Source organism: Euprymna scolopes, chromosome 33 (assembly GCF_053919585.1).
Source record: "Euprymna scolopes isolate OS-2025 chromosome 33, ASM5391958v1, whole genome shotgun sequence".
NCBI classification, from domain to species: Eukaryota; Metazoa; Mollusca; class Cephalopoda; order Sepiida; family Sepiolidae; genus Euprymna; species Euprymna scolopes.
Window position 1 is genome coordinate 12,084,162 of NC_136514.1, and position 21,655 is coordinate 12,105,816.

The window sequence follows — 21,655 nt, forward strand, 5'->3', positions numbered from 1 at the left end:
CAAATATATACATGACATTTATATCTGTTGAACAGTTTTAATCACTTGTGGCTTGTTGATATTAGTATAAAATAATATAATAAAAAATAATCAAACTAAGGAAAAATTAAAACATCTAAGGTTTAGATCACGTTTATTTAAAAATACTTACAGGATACACTAGTTTGTGTAATTTTTTAATATCTATGAAAAACCGAAAATATTTCGAGAAATTGAAATAGCAAGAAAATTGAATATGAGTTCATTACATAAACAACACCTTTCTACCTGATTCACCTCCAAGGAGAATTGAGATAAAACTACGCCATACCACATGCGCTATACGCTCACTGAGTCAGGATAATACTGCGAGGGATGGAAATAAATAAGTTGCCAACTAAGAATTATGAGCACTTAAGCAAAATCGGGGTGATAAAACACCCCCTATGGATAATACGAGGTTAACCAGATTCAATGGGCTGCTTTCTGACTTGCGTGATGGGTTTCCTTCTTTGAGTTGTTTATTTGTCGGTGGTAGAGGCCAATTTAAGTGGGACATATTCGTAATCCTTCGCCAATAAATCCCAATCAAAAGCAGAGTGAAATATGGGTGCGATATACTCTGAATATGTCGGGAACTTAACATACCTTGACTCCACTATCTCCGAGAATTTCTCTATAGGTGTAAAACTCTAAAACGTATTAGAAAAGTGGCAACAACCATGTCTCATTTTGTGAAAGGAGTTTCAAACATTAAGATGCTAATCAGCAATATCGTGATAGACGCTGTTATATACGAGTGAATTATTGGACTTTTCTCTCTATTTCAAGAGAATTACCTTAAGACGTCATCTGCAAAATTTCACGGAATCGTTGTAATCACTTGGCAGAATCCTCACTTTAAACAAGAGAGTTCTTGTTCAGGTGGACACCCCACGTGTAGGGAAAACGGTAACTTACCTTAATAACGTGTATGTGTGCTTTGTAAGGCTTAATAGCTTAACAAGAAAAAAATAGCAAATCGCATATTCTCGCAAACTCTATGCAAATGAGATTACACCAGATACATACAACTAACCGTGAAGAGAAGGGGCGGTTGAGTTGGAAGAAGGTGTGCTACGGAGATGGATATTGCGACAGTCTGTTTAAGTTATATAGAAAAACTAGGCCATGCATGTTTTCTCTGAACATCAACGGCAAAAGACTGAATCACTTAGCAGGATCATGACTTTAAACAAGAGAGTTCTTGTTCAGGTGGATATCCCAAGTGTAGGGAAAATAGTAACTTACCTGAATAACGTTTATGTGTGATTTGTAGTGTCCTGTCGCTTGACAAGAAAAAATGGCAAATAACTGCAACAGCTAAACGTATATGGCTGGGAAATTCAGCCGCTGGAGAAGTGCTGTGATCATATGCTCTAATACGAGTGAAGACAAAATTCCAAACGCAGAATGAGACGAGAAAGACAGACGAAAGAAAACTGCAAGAGACACATCAGAACCAGAAACCAACTATATTTGTAACAATTCAAATAGAGCTTGATAATGCAGAATAGGATTGCACACTCTCAGCAGATGCTGCAATTCAGTAACGAGCTAATTGATATCACAGACCCGTCTCGTCTCATTAAACGGGCAGATACTAACTGTTGTGCCTCTATAATGTAAAAACAATGTCTTTATTGTACTTGTGAACAAGCATAAATATTAATGTTTATGATACTTGCAGCAATTTATTATATTAATTTACATGTCAATTAATCCGATTTATTCCTTTCATCTTAAATTTAGTTGCATTGTCTAGTTTTAATGACGACAGAGAAACTATTACATATTCCACGCACTCTTAGTACCGACAAACATTAGTTTTCACTCGAAAACCACCTTATAACACGTGACTCATTCTGCGAATGGAATCGTAGCAGCTGTATATGCATTGCATTTAACTAAATGCTTCTTGACCATGGGAATAATTACGAAAACATACAACTGGGCAGAGACTCATTTATTTTAAGCGATAAGGCTGATGGGAAAATCTAAAGTATTGCATCGCTGAAATCGCACTGGGGCTACTAGCGTGTCGAACATATGAGAGGGAAGCCATTAATTATCACAAACATGGTGTCGTTTCACATCCGGCTGTAGGAAGTTGACACACGGTGATGTTCGTACCTATGCGTGGACGTACATGGAAAGGCAGAGAAAGGGAGGAGGGAGGTGACAGAGAAAGTATAAAGAAAGATACAGAAGTAGGGAGAGAAGAGAGAGGGAGAAGAGAGAGCTTGGGGGTGAGAAAAATTAAAAGTCATTGATGTAAAGAAAATGGAAGACAGGAAGAAAGTTTAAGGAAGAAACCAGAACGATAGATCATTTTTCTATTATTATCGTTTTTAATATTATTATTATTTTTTTTAATATCATTATTATTATTATTATTATTATTATTATTATTATATCATTATTATTAGTATTAGTAGTAGTAGTAGTAGTAGCAGTATTATTATTATTATTATTATTATTATTATTATTATTATTATTATTGCGGTTGTGTTGTTCTTATTGCTGTTGTTGTGTTCTGAGTATCGTTGAAATTAGTTTTGTACATGCACATGTTTTTATTCTTTTCGCTATATATATATATATATATATATATATATATATATATATATATATATATATATATATATATATATATTACTGTTTTGGGGGAAATAATTCCAACAAAGTGCTCGATTACAAAGAAAAACTTTTATGATATAAGAGCTTAATATTTATTTATTTAATAGTACAGAAGTTCAGAAAAATATTGGTACCGTCAGTTTCACGCCCAACATAAAGGGGACCAGTTAATTGTAAAATGTAAATGATGTTAGGCTCTCGTCAGCCATGTGAGAAACAACATGGCTGAGGAGAGCCTAACATCATTTACGTTTTACCATTAACTGGTGCCATTTATGTTGGGCTTGAAACCGACGGTACCAATGAATTTCTGAACTTTTGTACTATTATATATATATATATATATATATATATATATATATATATATATTATTATGTTATCTTGTATTTCTAAAAATCCCTTATTCGCACATGCATGGAGTATTACTGCTATATCTAGGCTAGGCCGTAAACCACTAATTTATCTCTCTTTGATAAATTCAGAGAGTCTCGAATTAAATACGTCCCTCACTGTTTACGAAGCTCCAAACCCTGCCACATCCACGAAATAATGTCTCCTTGTGCCTGTTTTATAACTATTTTAATAAAATTTGCTCTGATAGACTAATTGCACTTGTACCCCTTGACGTAAATACCCCTGACAAAGGCATTTAGCAACAATATCCCACTCCCTCGCTGTAAACGTCGCTAAATACTAGAAAGCCATATACTCTAATAGCTTCAAATATCAGATTACTAAACTTGGAATTCCGTCCTTGTTTCCTACTTTTCTGATTGTACTGAGAAGTCCAAATAAATTTATACTGACATCTCGCTCATTTTCTTATATGATTCCCTGTAAACATGATCTTAAAGTGACTTTTACGTCTAAGTAACAATATGTATTGATTGGAGTAAATATAAGTCAAATAAAATAATTAAGAAAATAACATGTTCGCTGATTCATTACCGTTTCCAACAAGTCAGAGTACAAAATAGACTTCGTTGCTTAGTGGGGGATGCCCTTTTCTCTTCCCTGCAACCTGTCTCCCACAGAAGAGGCGTTGCGAGCCTCTCTTTGTTTTATCGTAATTTTCATAGCAAGTGCTCGTCTGAGCTCCAATCTCTGATCCCCCGCGTTAATCGGATAAACACCCGTATAGCTTAAACCACTGTCAATAATTTTACCCACTCTTTATCTGTGCCTAAATCAAAACGTAGATTTCATGAACAAAGCTTCTTTCTTAGAAGTGTTCGCCTGTGGAACTCTCTTCCGTTTGCCTGTTTCGCTCCTAACTACAACTTGGATGTCTTCAAGTCCAACATAAACAAATTCCTGATGAATCGCCCCTTAAGTAAGACACTTTATCAAATCTCCAATACCAACTATTACTACGATATAGTCCCATTGATTACTGTACACAATAAACTTTATCTGTGGGTGGCTTCCGGGCCTTGATAAGTGGTGATCTTAATATAAAAAAAATGAACTATCCCCTTAAGTAAGACACTTTATCAAATCTCAAATACTTACGATTACTACGATACTATCCCATTAATTACTGTACACGCAATAACCCTCATCCCCGGGTGGCTTCCGGGCCTTGATAAATGTCAACCTCCATGTAAAAAAAATCATCTTAGTTAATCTATACGAACCTATGTTCGTATGTCGTTATCCCAGGCTTCAATTCAGTTAGCATTGTTGGATAACTGGAGTCTGTATATACGCGTTTTAACATTATGCGATCGTCTAGTTTCTTTGACTGTGCATATAAAGCCTAGCAATAGTCTCTAGTGTTCTTGCGTGTTGATATGTTTTATTACAATGTGTATAACAACGATTGACAATGACAATTTACACAGGACGGATAACATTGTCGGTAGGATCACCAGCAAAAGACACATGCCTTCACAATGTTTATTTCATGGTTCTTTAAAGATGTTTTTCATACGAAAAGGAAAATGCCAGAACGTTAATTATATTTGGATATAACCATTTGGAGGTATGCTATGTCCCGCCTCGGAGTCTGGGCACACTTCGTACAACTTTACATTATGCTAGTTCGTACCTTTGACTTCCACGGGAGTCAAGTCCAAACCTTAAAGCACAAAAAAAACATCTCCCCGCTAACCCGTTGGGTAGCAAACTAATCTCTCTACGTGCGTCTCGTTACATCATTAACTTCACGTGACCAGAGACACAAATTGGGTGATTCACATTCGTAACGTTTTGTTTTTTTTTTAGTTATGCAGACCTGACTTTCTTTTCACCAAATTATTTTAACATGAATAATTTTATCTGTAAATACCATTCGCCTTCATAACATTCTTTTTATTTGTAATTTCTACAAATATTAATAACTATCATAATAATATTAGTTCAGCTAACTTGGCGCTTCTAGGATCAACGAGATAAGGGCCATATGATTCTTTAGAGAGACGTGATATTAAATCAGCCTAATACCTATTAATGCGTTTCGGGGCGTGATTAGCATTCAGCACAAAGTCCGGCCCTTCTAGATTGAGACATTCACCGACAAAGTACAAAAAAGGTAAAATGTAGTGTTGGGATAGATACTACACTTTGAAATACTTATTTTCACCCAATATTAAATACTTTTTGTTTTACATTCGAACAAATTTAGCACAAGGTCATGCAAAAGTGGGGTAAAATGAATATCGTTGGTCAATTTTGGTGAAAAAATACTGGCAATTGCTGTCATACCTTTAACTAGAATCATATCAGTAATAAAAATACCACATTCACTCAGAGTACAGTTCCACTTAACATTTCCAAAATAATTACAAATATCATTGCTAGTAAATGTTATTTAATGTATAAAACTTACGATGTCTGCCTGTCCCCATTTTTACAAGTGAATCTCCCCCGAAACTCAAGAGGATTGATTCTATAATAATACATGCACAATATAAATTAAAATATAATGATTACACGTATTGTACGACCGGGCAATGCCGGACTACCAGCTGGTCTGCTCTATAACAAAAATGTGTCGACATCATAATGTTTCTACATTAAAGCCTGAGAAGATATTTCGCCGTATTTCAAAACTATTAAATGAAGGCTGATAACGTTTTTCCCGCAGGTTTAATATCTCGGAATCGCGAGCATATGATGTTTCATCTTGGAAGAGACTGATGTGAAATCAATCATTTTGTATATCTAGACGCTTTTCGGATACTATTTTAATTTATAACGATCACGAAATCGGCCGTATTTTATAAGCTTGTAAAACGTTTTACCATTTCGTTTTTTTTCTAGTGAACTCTTACATGGCCAAATATTCACTGTGCCTCTCAGCACTTGCTCTATTTCAAATCTATTGTCTTATCATACATGTAAACTTTCAGCTAATCTAAACTTTGTAAATACGAGGACCGTTTCAAAAGTAATGCTTCCTGTTATTATTCCGCCAGAATTGATCAAACTGGATTGCAAATTGCATTTACATGACAATTGAACGTATGCATCCATTTCGTGAGGATTTTTAATCTTTGTTGTATATATTGACGGTGGGAGATTCTATAATAGCAACTTCTGTCATTAAAGTATTTGCAAATGGTGGTAACTATGTATAAAAACAAATTTCATAGCTTTTTACCTTGTAAAAAAATAAATATATGAGGCTTTACCTTTGGAACGTCTCTCATATTTATAGCCTTTTCTGGCTAAATCGATTTCCTGTTCGCATTTCTTTCATCGTTACTTAATGGAGACTGTAAAAGACTTGTCTGATTGCTAGTACATTTGTAAGTTGACATTCAAAGGAGGCAAACGTGCCGAATATACTAGATAAAAGAATAAAAATTCCTTCGGCGTCTATGAAACATTACACAATTTTACATGAATTTTACAAGATTTTTACGGTAATTGTACTGATTTGTTACAGTATCTTTACAGAATTTAAGAGATTTTTTTATAATCTTTGTAATTTTTTAAAACTTAAAGAAGTTTTCAAAAATTTGGCAAGAATTTTACAGCTTTTAATTTTTTTACAGAAGTTTGAAGATTTTGACATAAATTCTGCAGCCTTTACATTAATTTGCGAAATTTGACCGGATTTAAACAGCATTTTAACAAGAATTTGATAAATATGTTGCTGAAATTATGCAGCATTAGGACTTTTACTACTTTTTACAGGATTTTTATTGAATTCGTACATGGATTTTCAAAAATATTTTTGAAAATTTTGTAGATATTTTTCTGGAATATTACAGAGATTTTTCAGAATTTTTACACATTTTTACAGAAATGTTACATAGGTTTAACAGAAATTTCCAGAATTATTACAAAATGTTACAATGTATAGAATTTTACATAACATTTTCAGAAATGTTATAGGCTGTTGAACTTCACAGAATTTTTCAGAGATTTGACAAAATTTAAAGGAATTTTATTACACCCTTTAGAATTTTACATCATTTTAAAAGAATTTAAAAATCTAGAATTTCACAGTATTTTACAATTGTGTTGCATCATCTTATCGGAATTCTACAGAATATTTACAGAAATATTAAAGGATGTTGACAGGAATATTATAGAATTTTTATAGAAATATTACAAAACTTAACAGGAATATTATAGAATTTACAGAAATGTTACAGATTTTTACAGGAATATTATAGAATTTTTACAGCAATATTATAGAATATGTACAGAAATATTACAATTTTTTTACAGAAATATAACAAAATTTTTACAGAAATATTACAGAGTTATTACAGGAATTTTATAGAAATTCTATATTGTTTTATAGCCTATGTAATGTTACAATATTTTCTGAGAAATTGTAAATATTGAATATACAAAATCTTTACAGGAATTTACAGTTGATAGAATGTTAAAACATTTTTACAGTACGGCTTGTTAGGTGCGCCAGCTATAATCGGGTCAAGTAAATTAAGATATTGAAAATAATAAAAAGCTATCAAGAAGTTTCGTGTCGCTTCGCTAGTGAACAAGGTAAAGCCATAACGCAGATGAGTAATCGGAGGAAAGCGACGGTGGATACATAATGGCCGCTGACATTAATTGAGTAGTGAAGTGCGGCATACACTGTCATCAACAAGAATTTATATCTACCTTTTGAATAGTTTCCTTTTTAATAATTTCCTTTTGAATAGTTTCCTTTTGAATAGTTTCCTTTTTAAAAATTTCCTTTTGAATAGTTTCCTTTTTAATAATTTCCTTTTGAATAGTTTCCTTTTGAATAGTTTCCTTTTTAAAAATTTCCTTTTGAATAGTTTCCTTTTTAATAATTTCCTTTTGAATAGTTTCCTTTTGAATAGTTTCCTTTTTAAAAATTTCCTTTTTAAAAATTTCCTTTTGAATAGTTTCCTTTTTAAAAATTTCCTTTTGAAAAGTTTCCTTTTTAATAGTTTCCTTTTTAATAGTTTCCTTTTCAATAGTTTCCACTACTGAAACATGTTGTTATAAGAGTCGTCCTGTCAGTTAAAAAAAACACGTTCTGCTCCTTAAACATCTTACCAGTAAGGATTGTGCTGATGTCTTCCAGATTTATCTTTAACCCTCTTAGTGTTGTTTTTTGTAGAACTTTTTTTTTTAATTACCCTATTAGCTTATGTATAGAACATTTGGAGCATAAAAGTCGTAAACTTTGATTCATTTGCATATTATGATAGTGACCGTCATGCATTTATAATGACGTTTGCTTTTCTTTCATAAAACTCTAATTTTCACATGCATATATTAGTGATGTGGGGTACAAATCATCCCTATTTGAGAAATAAGTTGAAACAACACGTCCTATGAACACCACTGGTTTCAGAAACTAAATGGAGATTCATACCATGTTTAACCGTATGCTACGAACACGTTCCTCTCATACAACTTTAGTGGCTCCCGTATTCTTTATGATAAATACATATTATATTTATACACTTTACACTACTTGTGGTTTCTTTCATTTGTGATCCCTCGCATGGGTGTACAACAATTAGTCAACTCCGTAGTTTATTGTTTACATTTTTGCTATCGTGTCTCATGCTGTAACAAAACTAGTTTTACAATTTTGACATGCAGTATCGTCTGCTACCAGATGGGGTTAACTTGTCGAAATATTGCGACAACCGCCTTATAGATTTAAATTGTTTTTGGCTGACATTTAAACTGTATATAAATGAACACATTTCCTAACTAGCGTTTCTCATGACTATTTTGCCAATCATTATAATTATATAGTACTAATCCAAAGATTCGATTGTTGGCATTGGTTTCCTCGATATTTTTCTTGTCAGAGATTCTTTCTAGAAAGATATCGAATGATTACAGAAGTTGCTAACATCATAAATAAAACTGATTTTTGTGGAACGAACTGGATTCGAACTTTAGACATCCAAGTCGTTAATACATGTCGTAAGCCACTAGACAATTGTCACCTCCTTTTTGACAAGAAAATTTATTTGGTTTGTTTTGAATTTTTAATTGCAGTGTATATTTTAAATCACATCTAAAAGCCAATCACAGAATTATTTTGTCAATGTCACTTGATATAGATATTGTTCAACACTATCAGTATTCTACAATTATGTTGTAAACATAGCAACTAAAACTAGTTATGTACCTGTCATGTTTTTTTAATGCTTTCTCTTAAATCAGGTGAAACCGATACCGTCCTGGTCAATGTGTTAAATTATATCTATCTCAAACGCAGTCGTATCTATTAGGGTAATTTGTGCACTAAACCATTTAGGAAATTTGTTAATATGAAAATCACGCTAAAAGTAAATATAATATTAACTTGTGAGTGGCGGCTGCAATAAAGAAGATAGCGATGTTGCTTGCAAATCGGCCTTTAAACGAGACTTAGCGCAAGTTAATCTCCGGGTTGTCAAGAATACGCAGCTTTATTCATAATAATAAGCTTATTAATTTAAGAGGTTTATCTTTGCACAGATAGATATTTTTATATGAATATATTTCGAAGTTAAACTCCATCTTCAGTATGTTATTCTTTCTTTTATTTGTTGTCATGTTGTGGTTGCAGGATAGAATCAGTAGAAGTCCGTTTGTTGTTTCTGTGGTAGTCTTTTCAAATGTCGGAACGGTGCGTTGGTCTCGCGAGAATCCACGTTAGTATTTGTATGCTCCAACAACGTGACAAAAAAAAAGAAATAAATAAATACTGAAGATGAAGTTTAATTTCGAAATATATTTATATTTTCAATATAAATTTCAACCAAAATAAATACTTGTTTATTTTGTAATAATGCGTTGTTTTTGGCTTTAAACCGATCGAATACGTATTTATTTTATTAAAACTCAACCAGCGCTTCTATTCAAGCAACACAGACGCTAACGTGAGTAAAATATTTGTCTATTTTCCTAATATAACGTTCGGATTTGGCTTTTAAGCGCACTTGATGTGTATTTTATTTTATTCATCATTATGATTGGATGTAGCGAACGCGCACGGGTTGGAATTCTGGACTTTTTCCACAACATTTTGTGCGAGCCAGACGCTTACTATATATATATATATATATATATATATATATATATATATATATACTTTATGTACTCACATAAATTAATATACGAAAGTATAGATTTATGCGTAAACTTTAGGCATTTACTTCAAAAGTGCTCAATACGTAGGTAGAGCTAGTTAGTAAGTTATAAAATTTATATGGCGATTAAGCTACACTGAATATTCCGCGTTTCATCCACTAGGATTCTTCAGGCGCCATATACATTTTATAACTTACTATATAAATATATATATATATATATATATATATATGTTAATGACCTCCTCATCAGTCATTAAGCGATTATGTAATAAGTTCGTTAAGTATCTAATTCATCATTCATAATATCATCGAGACTTTTATAGAAAACAGAATCGTCGTCCAACCTCAGTGATACACTAGATGATGGCTGTGGTTCGAATGGCTGTCTAATCAAGGGATGCATACATCACACTTTCTGCGCGGGTTGGTGATGTTACAGAAATTTCTACCCACTCTTACATTTTTAAATATATATTGTTATTATAATAAGATCGGCATTGCACAAGTAAATCCTCCAATTTTTATTCGGAACGAATGGATCAGAAGAGATCATAAACTGCATTTTTATGGTAACTAAAAAAAGGTATTCATACCTTGAAAGTTTCAACCTTCTGTTGCAGATATTGACGGTGTGGGAATTTAAAAATGAAAACACGTGTCATGGGTGTGAGTCTGAAAAAGAGTTCCGTCATTTAAGTTCTGGAATTGTTGCATTGCGAATGGTGGTAACTATGTAGAAAGATACATTCTCGAGCAAAAATGGTCGCTCGTTTTTATGGTATGGTTCTCTCCTCTGTAACCCTTCAACGTTTTTTAGTTAAAGTCGGATGCTTTAATTTTTGAACGACCCTTGTGTTTTCAAATCAAATAAAAAGTATTCAGGGGGAGGTACTTATACATGTTTTTACATTTCCTGATTTTTGTAGTCGTTTCTTTTTAATGCGACTCTATTTTTATTCTAGAATGATATACAGAGATGTTTCTGGGAGTAATTTACATGTTTTAATCTCGGAGAATGAAGCGGAAGAAAGAATAAAAGAGGTCGAGAGAGACTAACGTTTTTAGCTAATTTTTTAGTTAATTTTTTAAACTAAAATATACGGATTGGAACCATAAAATTATTGCCCTAGAAAAGAGACAAGATTCCATTTCCGTTAAATGTAAAGTATTTTGTTGTTGTTGTTGTTGCTGCTGCTGCTGCTGCTGCAGATCTAATACTAGTTGCCAGTTGTGTACAAATTCCAAAGGCGACAGGCGCTTTCTATCTTGTCTGAAACGGCACAATGTTCAACGAGCGAGATCGGAGATGCGGCGCTGTACATCTTATGCTTTCTACCGATTCAAGTTATGACAAGAGGACTATTTTCATCACCCTCAAAGTGTAAATCCGGACGGTTAAACAAAGTTTCCAACTACAATTATGGTTTTTGGTGTGGTTTCAAGTGAGGGCTACATCCTGCCATCTTACATCTTGTATGTAGACTTGAAAGTCAACACCAAAGTGTAACTGGGTCAGCTGAAGAGTGTTGTGATCCCCTGCTACAATCATGTTTCTACTAATAGACATTGAATATGGCAGCAGGACCCGTGGACAATTTTATCGTTTTACCCTGTATATGTACAGATGTCAACAAACGTGTTTTAATAAGATCATTTAATCGCACAAAGTTAACCTTATTACGCATGTTAATGGCATGATGAATGTTTAAATAAATTTAATTTTAATGGTTTTTTTGTAGAAGTGCAAAAACATTCAAATAAAAATATAAGTAAATAATTTTCGTATCAAAGTTTGACGTTGCTGATTGGCGGGCGATGTCGTGTACCCAGAAAATTCAGGCAGTCGCTGTACGTAAGCTAAAAAGGAAATGATAGATGCTATTGGTGCCAATCAGCGACCCTTAGTTTGTTTGGTTGACGTGGGTGGGCGACACCTACACATGGACACTTTCCTGCATAGATCGTACGTCGTAAGTTGAGCGGAATGTTGTTCGCAGCTGAACTGAAAACGGCAAACTCTATGCGATCTGATGATACAGTTAAAAAAAAGAGAATAAAACGGAAGAGCCATTTACATAATCGTTAAGAGAATGCCTCCCTAACTGAATAGAACAAGGCCATCAATTAGATAGTACTGAGACCACGAAATGGAGAAGAGAGAAATGGAAAATATTTCAATTCAAATGGAAAAAGCACGACTCTCCGCGAGGACCATCGCACATTCAAGATATGGGCGAATTCTTATTTTGCTTGAACCTAAAAACTTCGTTGGACTAATTTTATATTGTAAACCGGATTTATTAAGTGGCATGAGGCCTCTTACTTTCTAGGAATGTTATCTCTATATAAATAAAATGAACTCATTTTTCCCGTCTGATTTTGACCTTAATAGGATTCATGCAAATATAATATGTACAAACGGCAGAACAATATTTGAGGTGTGTTATTGGCTTATTATTTCTAAAATTCCTCGATAATCTTAGATTTCTATACTTTTTCTGCTGAGAAGTCACGGCCAAAATCGGTTAAGATCAATGGAAGTGGTAAAATATTTTCTCTCTTAAAAATTCCTCCTCCCCCTGCCACCACTTAACACCGCTGGGGATCGTTCACAAGGAACAGTTAAGAAGAGAACACCGGTTTGGCTTCGTAGTTCTTTCATGTGAAGTTATTTAAAATCACTAAACTAAGCTGCAGTGCTCTGTGGCGTAGTGGTTAGCGTGCTGGGCAGTTCACATTATATTTTCACGTTCGCGCCGACCTCCCGTAGTCCCTTTTTTTTTTTTTTTTTCCTAAACAACTGGAATGGACTTTTCTTGGTGGGCGAACTGTTAACGTTGCAGATTTCTTTTTTTTCACACTTTATTTTCCTACTTTTACTCATGACTCCGGGTTATATACTTCCTACTTACCTACCATAACATTTTTTTAACTCCCCCCCACGTCCCGGAAACAAACACTCGGGCAACGCCGGGTACCCCCGCTAGTATATGGATAAAATGTACTTCACACAAACTTTACTAATAGGAAAAGGTGGGTATTATTTCTCCTCATTTTCTATCACTCTAAAATCTCTAAATTATAAAAGAAAAAATGAAAAAAATATTGTATTATATCCGATGCTTGTTCATCGACTTTAAATGATTCTAATTTATGCAATACAGCCCATGCACGTTCCCCTTTTATATCTATTCCTGGTTCAACGAGAAAACATTCTGTCTTAGGAAGTGATTGAATGTAAGTTGCATATCTCCTGTGAATTTTTGCCCCGATTGACCTTCCTGATAATTTAGAAAGACTTTCTTCTATCATATTTGCGCTTTCTTTTTGTGATTTTATTTTTCTTGCAACGCCGTTGAGTTATTGATATCTTTTTTTACATAAAAACATGAACCTAAAATGAAATTGAATTCTCTGAATTTTGTGTCCTCTTTTCTATTTTTTTATTGTGTTGCTTGGATTAAACTTTTGTGCTTTCTACTAACCTATCAACATAGACTGCAATCCTTGCTTCATTCTTTAACTGTATGTACGGAAGCTCTAACGGGGATATAAGCGTTTTACCCATATCGACTCGGTATCATATGAAGATTAACACTCTCATGGGTCTGACATTTGATAAGATATAGCATTGGGTGGCGCATTACTGATGGTGGAGTCCCCTGCCTTTGACCAAGCCTGGACAGAGTGAAACTACACCCGAAATCTTAGTGCTGGAACTGAGGGTAATCTATAATATTAGAAACCGGATTGGAGATATATATATAATAGAAATCTAAAATAAAATATTTAATATATATTTTCCAGGGACTTAACACAAAAACAACTTTTGAATACTTTAAAAACAACGACTGAAGAAAAAAGAACTATTTATGTGTGATTAGATCTTTCTGCCCGAAAAGATACCAAACATTAGCTTAATGATTTCCTCAGACAAACAATATTCATTTACACAAGACCAGCTTACGATTTGTCCTGCAAATTGCCTCCAGTTCAGTAAAGACGATAAAAGGTTGAACGATGTTTATTGTACAAAATTGTTTCGATAATGACATTTTCTATCTAATTACTTTCTTAATTAAATAAGGTAAAACAGAAGATCTCCAGTAGTTGAATGGAAAATGTCACAGTGAGCTCGGACATTTAAACAACCCATTCAAAGTTTGCGTTAGGAAGAAGGCAAACATTGTTAAGTATTAAAAAATCAATCAAACAAACAGAATTACATTAGAGAATATACATAATATAAGCTTCACATTTAGGATGGCTACTATACAGGGGGAAACAATAAAGCTGCCGCCTTAAATAAAACAATACTACAGCTTCATTTACAAAACTTTTATTGAAAAAATAAATTTAGGTAACCTGATTATGTAATAAAACTGACATCTATTCCATGTAGCCGCCTTCAGACTAAATCACCGTCTCAATACCAGCCCGGAACTAGAAGCATGCCTTTTCAACAAGCGGCGGCGGGAGCTCAGCGAATACTCGACGGAGAGCGGCGATTAGGCTGGCTTTGTAGTTGTTGAAGGTCATGTTGGTGATGTGCTCGATGTATGACTCAACAAAGGAGTCCATCGGCTTCAGGTCGAGGAGGAGGGGATTAATGAGAGAAGTGTCGTAGCACTCTTTCTGAAGCGAAACCTTGGTCTGTTTGGACTTGTGGGCCGGCGCCGAGTCCTGCTGCCACACCCAGTGTCTACTAGCGGCAACTTGATTGTACCAGGAGATCACCACACACTTCAGCACATCCAGATACACTTTGATGTTGATTTTCAAACCGATTTCGAAGATGTGACGTGGTATGATGTGGCCCTCACTTTTAACCATACTAAAGACCATAACCGTCGCCGGAATCTTTGTTTTCATCACCCAGGGCAGGTTCCTGTCATTCGTGGCAACCCAGCGATGTATTATGGAAGTGATTGAAATGGTCCTATAGTCATACCTTGAATCGGTAAAGAGCATGAGTTGTACAGTGACGCTTCTCCGATCTTGCTCATTGAACATTGTGTTGCTTTCAGACATGATAGAAAGCGCTTATCGCTCTTGGGATTTGTACACAACTAGCCAACCAGTAAATGGTTTGCGCCAAAAAATAAAACTGGTTTTCATTTAACGGAAATGGAATCATGTGGTCTTTTCTAGGTCGACAATTTAACTGCTTCACCTCGTAGTAAGACCATTATGAAAAATGTTGTAAGCAAAACTAAAGCTAAAATGTAAATCCGCAGTTGATGATAAATGTGGTTTATCATTCGAATAAAGTCGTGTGTTTGTAAACTCTTTGTTGAGTATTTAAAAAAAAAGGTACACAAATTAATTGTTATACTGAAAACAGAATTAGGTACACTTTTTTTCAATATGATTGCGATATAAACTATACATTCAAATGAAATCTACATCCAATGAGCATCCTTTTTGTATATTACATTTAAAAAAAAACATAGTTTAATAAGTAGCTCAATGTTATTAACTGTTTGTTGTTTTGTAATAGAATCGTTTTAATTTTTCTATTTAGAAATATTAGTAAAAGTTGATTTAATTTATTTTAATTAAATTTAGATTTAATTTTCTTTTATTTAACTTATTAATAGCGGACATTTAAACCAGAAGTAAGCTTATTTATTCAAGCTATGAAATTTATTTCCCGTTTAAGCTATGAGAGTTACTTCACGATTTATTTTCATTAACCAAGATGGATGGTATTTTACGTATAACTAAATTCAACATGTGGTCACTTTTTGCAACAAGTTAGAACAATCGGTGTATCTTAAATACAAGATCGAATGATACAAATGTCGCCTTAATGAAAACAGCACTGCACATTTATTTTAAAACTTTTTTTGAATAAAAAACAATTTAGGTCTCTTAGTTATCTAATGGAACTGACATCTATTCAATGTGGTCGCATTCAGCCTCAATCACCGCCTCAATACGGGTCTGAAACTCGGAGCATAGTTTCTCAACAAGCGCCGGCAGGAGCTCTGCGAATGGCAGCGATCAGGCTGGCTTTGGTGTTGTGAGAGGTCATGTTGGTGATGTTTATGACGTATGATAAAACGAAGTAGTACGGCAGGTTTAGGTCGGGGGAGGTGGGGGCTAGTGAGAGAAGAGTACAAATTCGTAGTCCTTTTTCTGAAGCCAACTCTCGGTCTCTTCGGATTGTGGGTCGGCGCCGAGTCCTGTCGCCACACCCGGGGTCTGCCAGCGGCCTTTTGATTGAACCAGGAGATAACCACACACCAATCCCTCCGCTCGACAATGCGTTTCAACCAGGCACCGCCAGGTATATACAGCTAGTCTGTTTGTGAAAGTAAAAGTTATATAAAGAAGGATATAATCAATAAAATCAAATAGTCTTATGTATTAGGATGAATCAGTTACATTTTTGTGAATAATTAGACTGTCAAAATAAAGGCTAACGTGTTTTATACGTGAAACAAAAAAGAATGGCTTTAAGTTGGGCATCTAAATCGCGACGCAGTACTCTTCCATGTATAGGAGCTAAATACGTTCTAAAATCGAGTAATATTTCTGTTTGTTGTTTGTTGTTGTTTTTGTTTTACGGCATATCAACTCTTTTAAGGTTATTTAATGCCGAATCCAAAGATTTTCAAGCAAAGAAATTTTAATAGAATATATGTGTTGTTTTCAAGTCTGTTTCTATTTAACCCATAGTTGGGACCCTAACAGGTACTACAACTCTGGATCAGAGTGGACCTGGGAGCAATGGCAATTAAAGGGTGACTCCACACCCCCACAAAGCCCGCAAGCTGGATATAGTTTAAGGTCATGTCCAGAAACACAGTCATATTTCTACATTCGAACAGAAGTTTTTAAGAGCAGCTCATCTGTCTTGGCAGAGTTCAAAATCAGCTTAAAAACCTTGGGGGCGATTCCCTTTTCTCCTCCCTATAAGCTCTTTCCTTACAGAGACTGTCTCTGCTCTATTGTTATTTTAATGACAATAATTCTTTGAGGTTCAATCAATTTTCCCCCTGCAAAATATTCACAATAAACACTCGTCTACCTGTAACCACTGTAAAGAATTAAAATAATAATAAACACAAACAATAAAGAAAGCCCTTTTCCTAGAACTTTATACCTGCGGAATTTTGTTCAGCTGGCGTGCTTTTAAGATGACTACAATATGGTCATTTTCAAGTCCAATGTAAACAAGTTTTTATAGTGCCCTCTTTTTAACTAATAAAATTATACCAAATAAACTACCCCTAACGATCATAAGGCTGTTGCTCTGTAACAACCGTACAGTAATTAACCCGTATCCTCGAGTGACTTCGGATCTTGATTAGTTTTGACTTCCTTGTCTCATAAAGTTAAACTTAAGTCACTGATAGAACTTGGTTTGAACATTTTGAAAAAAAAAAACTGTGAGATACGTTAATCTCTAAAGATGTATTATCGAATTTTCCTATCTGAGATCTAATGGATGCACCTATTTATGAATGTAATCGTGGTGTATTAATTGTACAATTATATTTAAAGAGACTGAATCCATGCCTATCCCAGGGAGGCTATCAGCAATAAATGCAACATTGGTTTTAGATTTAATGTTCCTTTATACTTTTGGGGACATGGTACAGATTCAACTCCATATCACTAAATTGTAATGTTTACAAAAATATAATGTGTCGAGGTCAATAGTTTAGGATTTTACAAAGAAGGCACACACACACACACACACACACACACACGCACACACACACACACATATATATATATATATATATATATATATATATATGTATATTAATATAGATACAAAATTTAATACCTTACTTTGTAAAATGTATAAAATGCACTTTAAAGATAAATAAATATCAAATTGAATCTTATACCTTTATTTTTAAAGCCTATAGTAAAAACATGTTGTTTAACAATTTTCCTGCCTTGGATGAAATGTTTTTCTAACTTGTATCGTATCTTATAAAGATTATATTTAATTTAATTTATTAATTTGGACTTTTAAAATATAAATGTGGTTTTGCATGTATTTATAAAAACTCTCCTACTCTCTATTTCAGTTAGTATTTCTCCTCACGCCACAACTCATTTTTGCAACCCCCTCTTTATATGATTACAGGTCTGAATATCTCACTGCTTCAGTTTGTATTTCTACTCACACCACAACTCTATTTTGCAAGTCCCTCTTTGTCATACATGTCTGAATAATCATAAAATCTGAATTGTTTAAACAAAAGCTTTAAAATAACTTTTTTAGATTCAATTTTCTTAAAATTCCTTCAGAATAGAATATCTTAACAATTTAATAAGGAACATATTTCATATAGGTTTCCTTAAAAATATTCAGTAGAAAACGAGAAAAATAGAGATGAAAATTGAAAATTTCAAAAGCACTATATAACTGATTACGCTCAATAGTAGTCCTCGCAAGCGACAGTCTTTGTTATTGCTATTCTATTATTAATTTATTTAAAACATTTTGGGTTCCTGCTCTTTGGCGCGAGGACTAATATATATATATATATATATATATATATATATATATATATAAAGCTGAATGTGTGTGTGTGTCTGGTCAGAAATAGGCTCCTATATGGTTGATTATTTTAAAAAACTGATTACATATAACGAGAGAAGATGTATCGAGACACAGGAATGGGTATGTTTCATCCTGCAGAACAGTGGTTCATTAAAATTGTGGGGTCTGCGTCCGCGCCTGGTCCACAAAGTATGGAAATAAAACATTTAAAAATTAAAAAAAAAACGTTTACAAGTGTTTTTGATAGAGATGTACATAAGAATACTTTGATAAGTATGTTTTAACTTAAATAGGGACGGTATAATCAAATTATGGGGTCTGCGTTCGCGCCTGGCCTCCATAGAATGGAAATAGGCACGAACTTTAATAAAGACTTTTCATATCTATCTGCGTAAGTATACTTTGATAATTATGTTTCAGTTTGAAGCAATACGGAAAAATAAAATTGTGGGGTGTTCGTTCGCACCTGACCTCCATAGAATGGAAATATATCACGAAGTTTAACAAGGTTTTTTTTTTAAATATAGATCCACAGAATATTGTGATAAGTGTTTCAGTGTGAACAGGTATGGTATAATAAGTTATGGGGTTTATCTATTTTATTTTTACTTTCATCATATTTTGTTTTGGTTTTGATACTCCCGAATTGGAAGCTATCTCATTACAACCCTTCTTGTTCATAACCTACCATACTTTCATAAATTACGGCCCATTTTTTGGAGGCTGTTTTTGAACCCGGTCAACGACGGGTACTTTTGCTATTATATATATATATATATATATATATATATATATATATATATATAGAGAGAGAGAGAGAGAGAGAGAGAGAGAGCTTAGAGCGTTAGAGGAAAAGAGCAAGCTCAAGTCTATGAAAGGAGACTTTTCTGGACATTATAAAGCTCAACAAGTATCTTTCGAGTTTATATATGAAGACAATAGGAGTGGGAAATGAAGTCGCAGATCTATATATTGCGGGTATAGATTGGTTCATTTATTCAAAAAGGGAATACAATCGATTAGTTGTGAGCTAGAAGGGGCTATTTATCCCAAGACATTTCGAAGCCTAATGCTTCTTATTAGAAGAGTAGAGATCTATAATTTTAATTTGTTTTGATCTATTTTGCTCCTAATGAATCCAAGGCTAGACGCCGCATCCCCACTATGTTACCTAGCATCTTCTCTACTCTTCTGATGAGAAGCATTAGGCTTCGAAATGCCTTGACATAAAGAGACCCTTCTAGTCTCAACTAATCGACTGTATTCCCTTATTGAATAAATGAACCAATCTATATCCACCAATATGTAGTTCCGTGTTTTCATTTCCCACCCCTATTGTTTCATATATATATATATATATATATATATATATATATATATATATATATATATATATAAGCGAGATAAGACACTGATAGAATTCAGATGAAAAATCCTGTAATACTTTCAAGAAGGGTTATCCTTCTATATATTCCTTTTGTCAAGCAATAAATTCTTAAATCGAATATATGTCTTTATATGTTTTTTTTTCAGAATTTAAAATTTAACCACGAAACTTTATATATATATATATATATATATATATATATATATATATATATACGTAATTTATAAATATTAAATCTAATACTGATGCTATATTTGCTTTTATTTTATCAATACCATTTATATTTGTGTAAACATTACGATTAAACGAGGTCCAATCGAAACTGTGTCATGTCACTAGAAGAAAGAAAACTTTCCCTCTTCTGATCTTGAGAACGTGGTGCAATGTGGAAAATGGTGTTTAGTTAATTTTTATGCATCTAAAACCAAGTTTTTCTCCTTGTATCATAATCTCTCTGATCCACTATATGCCCAAATTAAAAGAAATGGTTCTCCTCTTGACGAGCCCCCTGTCTTGAAAGGGAACACATACATCAAATCTTTTGCCAAAGTAGAAACGTGGAGCAGAGAACGAGATAACTTCGAGATATCGTGAGAGGCGTGTGCAACGTTCTAGAACACGTGGTTTACGTCACGGCTGTAACATTGAGGAACTTACTTAATATAACTTCCACGAAAATAGCGCAGAAGAGTCGATAAATATGCGCCAAGATATTTCATTGCAAATAAAAAAAAGGAAACAAATCTGGCAGAATCGACCAACCAACTGTGTGCTAAGTATTTTCAGGATAAATTCACTCACTATGACCAGGAGATGAATATAAAGGCTGCACTACATCAAGGTTTAATGACCAATGTATTTTAAAGAAATGAGTGGTCTCAATAATGACAAAAGTGTTGGTTTGTCCACGCAGAATTGGAGAGTGTGAGACACCTCACGTTCAACTATAAGGTTCCTCTAGGAGGCAGCTAATATATGATTTGACACAATGGATTGTGTAAATATCTCTACATGATGATTTGTAAAAAGTTGAATATCAGATGCAGCAAAAAGACATGGGGGCGTATACCAGACATAACGGTTAGAAATAAGCCATACACCACCCACAAGGAGTATGCGATTCTATGAGCTACGTAGCTACAAAACAGAGCTATTAGATAGTAATATTGAGCAAGTAGGTGAAAAAAAAACCTTAGTAGAAGTTAGTGTCGTGAGTTGAGAGGGAAAAGATTACGAAATATCAAGGTTTTATGTACGAAATAAAAATGAAACTGAAATTTTAGGGCGATCTCTTACATTCTTGTGATTATAGGAGCAACTACTCATGGAATATAATTATAAAATAATACCTGGTAAATATACCTGGTGAAAAAAGTGCACGATGGTTTTAAACAATTGCCTATGAAAGAAATCTCTCAGTTGTAATATATGAGATAGCGGGTAAATGTTAAGCATTTAGTATGATGCATTATCGCCATATTGAGCAAACAGAAAATTATTTGAACAAAAAGAGTGAAGGATTCATCTTTTCTAAGTTATGTTAC

The 21,655-nt window shown here is 33.8% G+C and overlaps 1 protein-coding gene across 1 annotated transcript in view; it reads right to left on the bottom strand.

Moving 5' to 3' along the window:
* Window positions 1-21,655, bottom strand: part of LOC145258141 (dual 3',5'-cyclic-AMP and -GMP phosphodiesterase 11A-like) — a 1,328,815-nt gene that overhangs the window by 793,980 nt on the left and 513,180 nt on the right. The window lies entirely within an intron of this gene.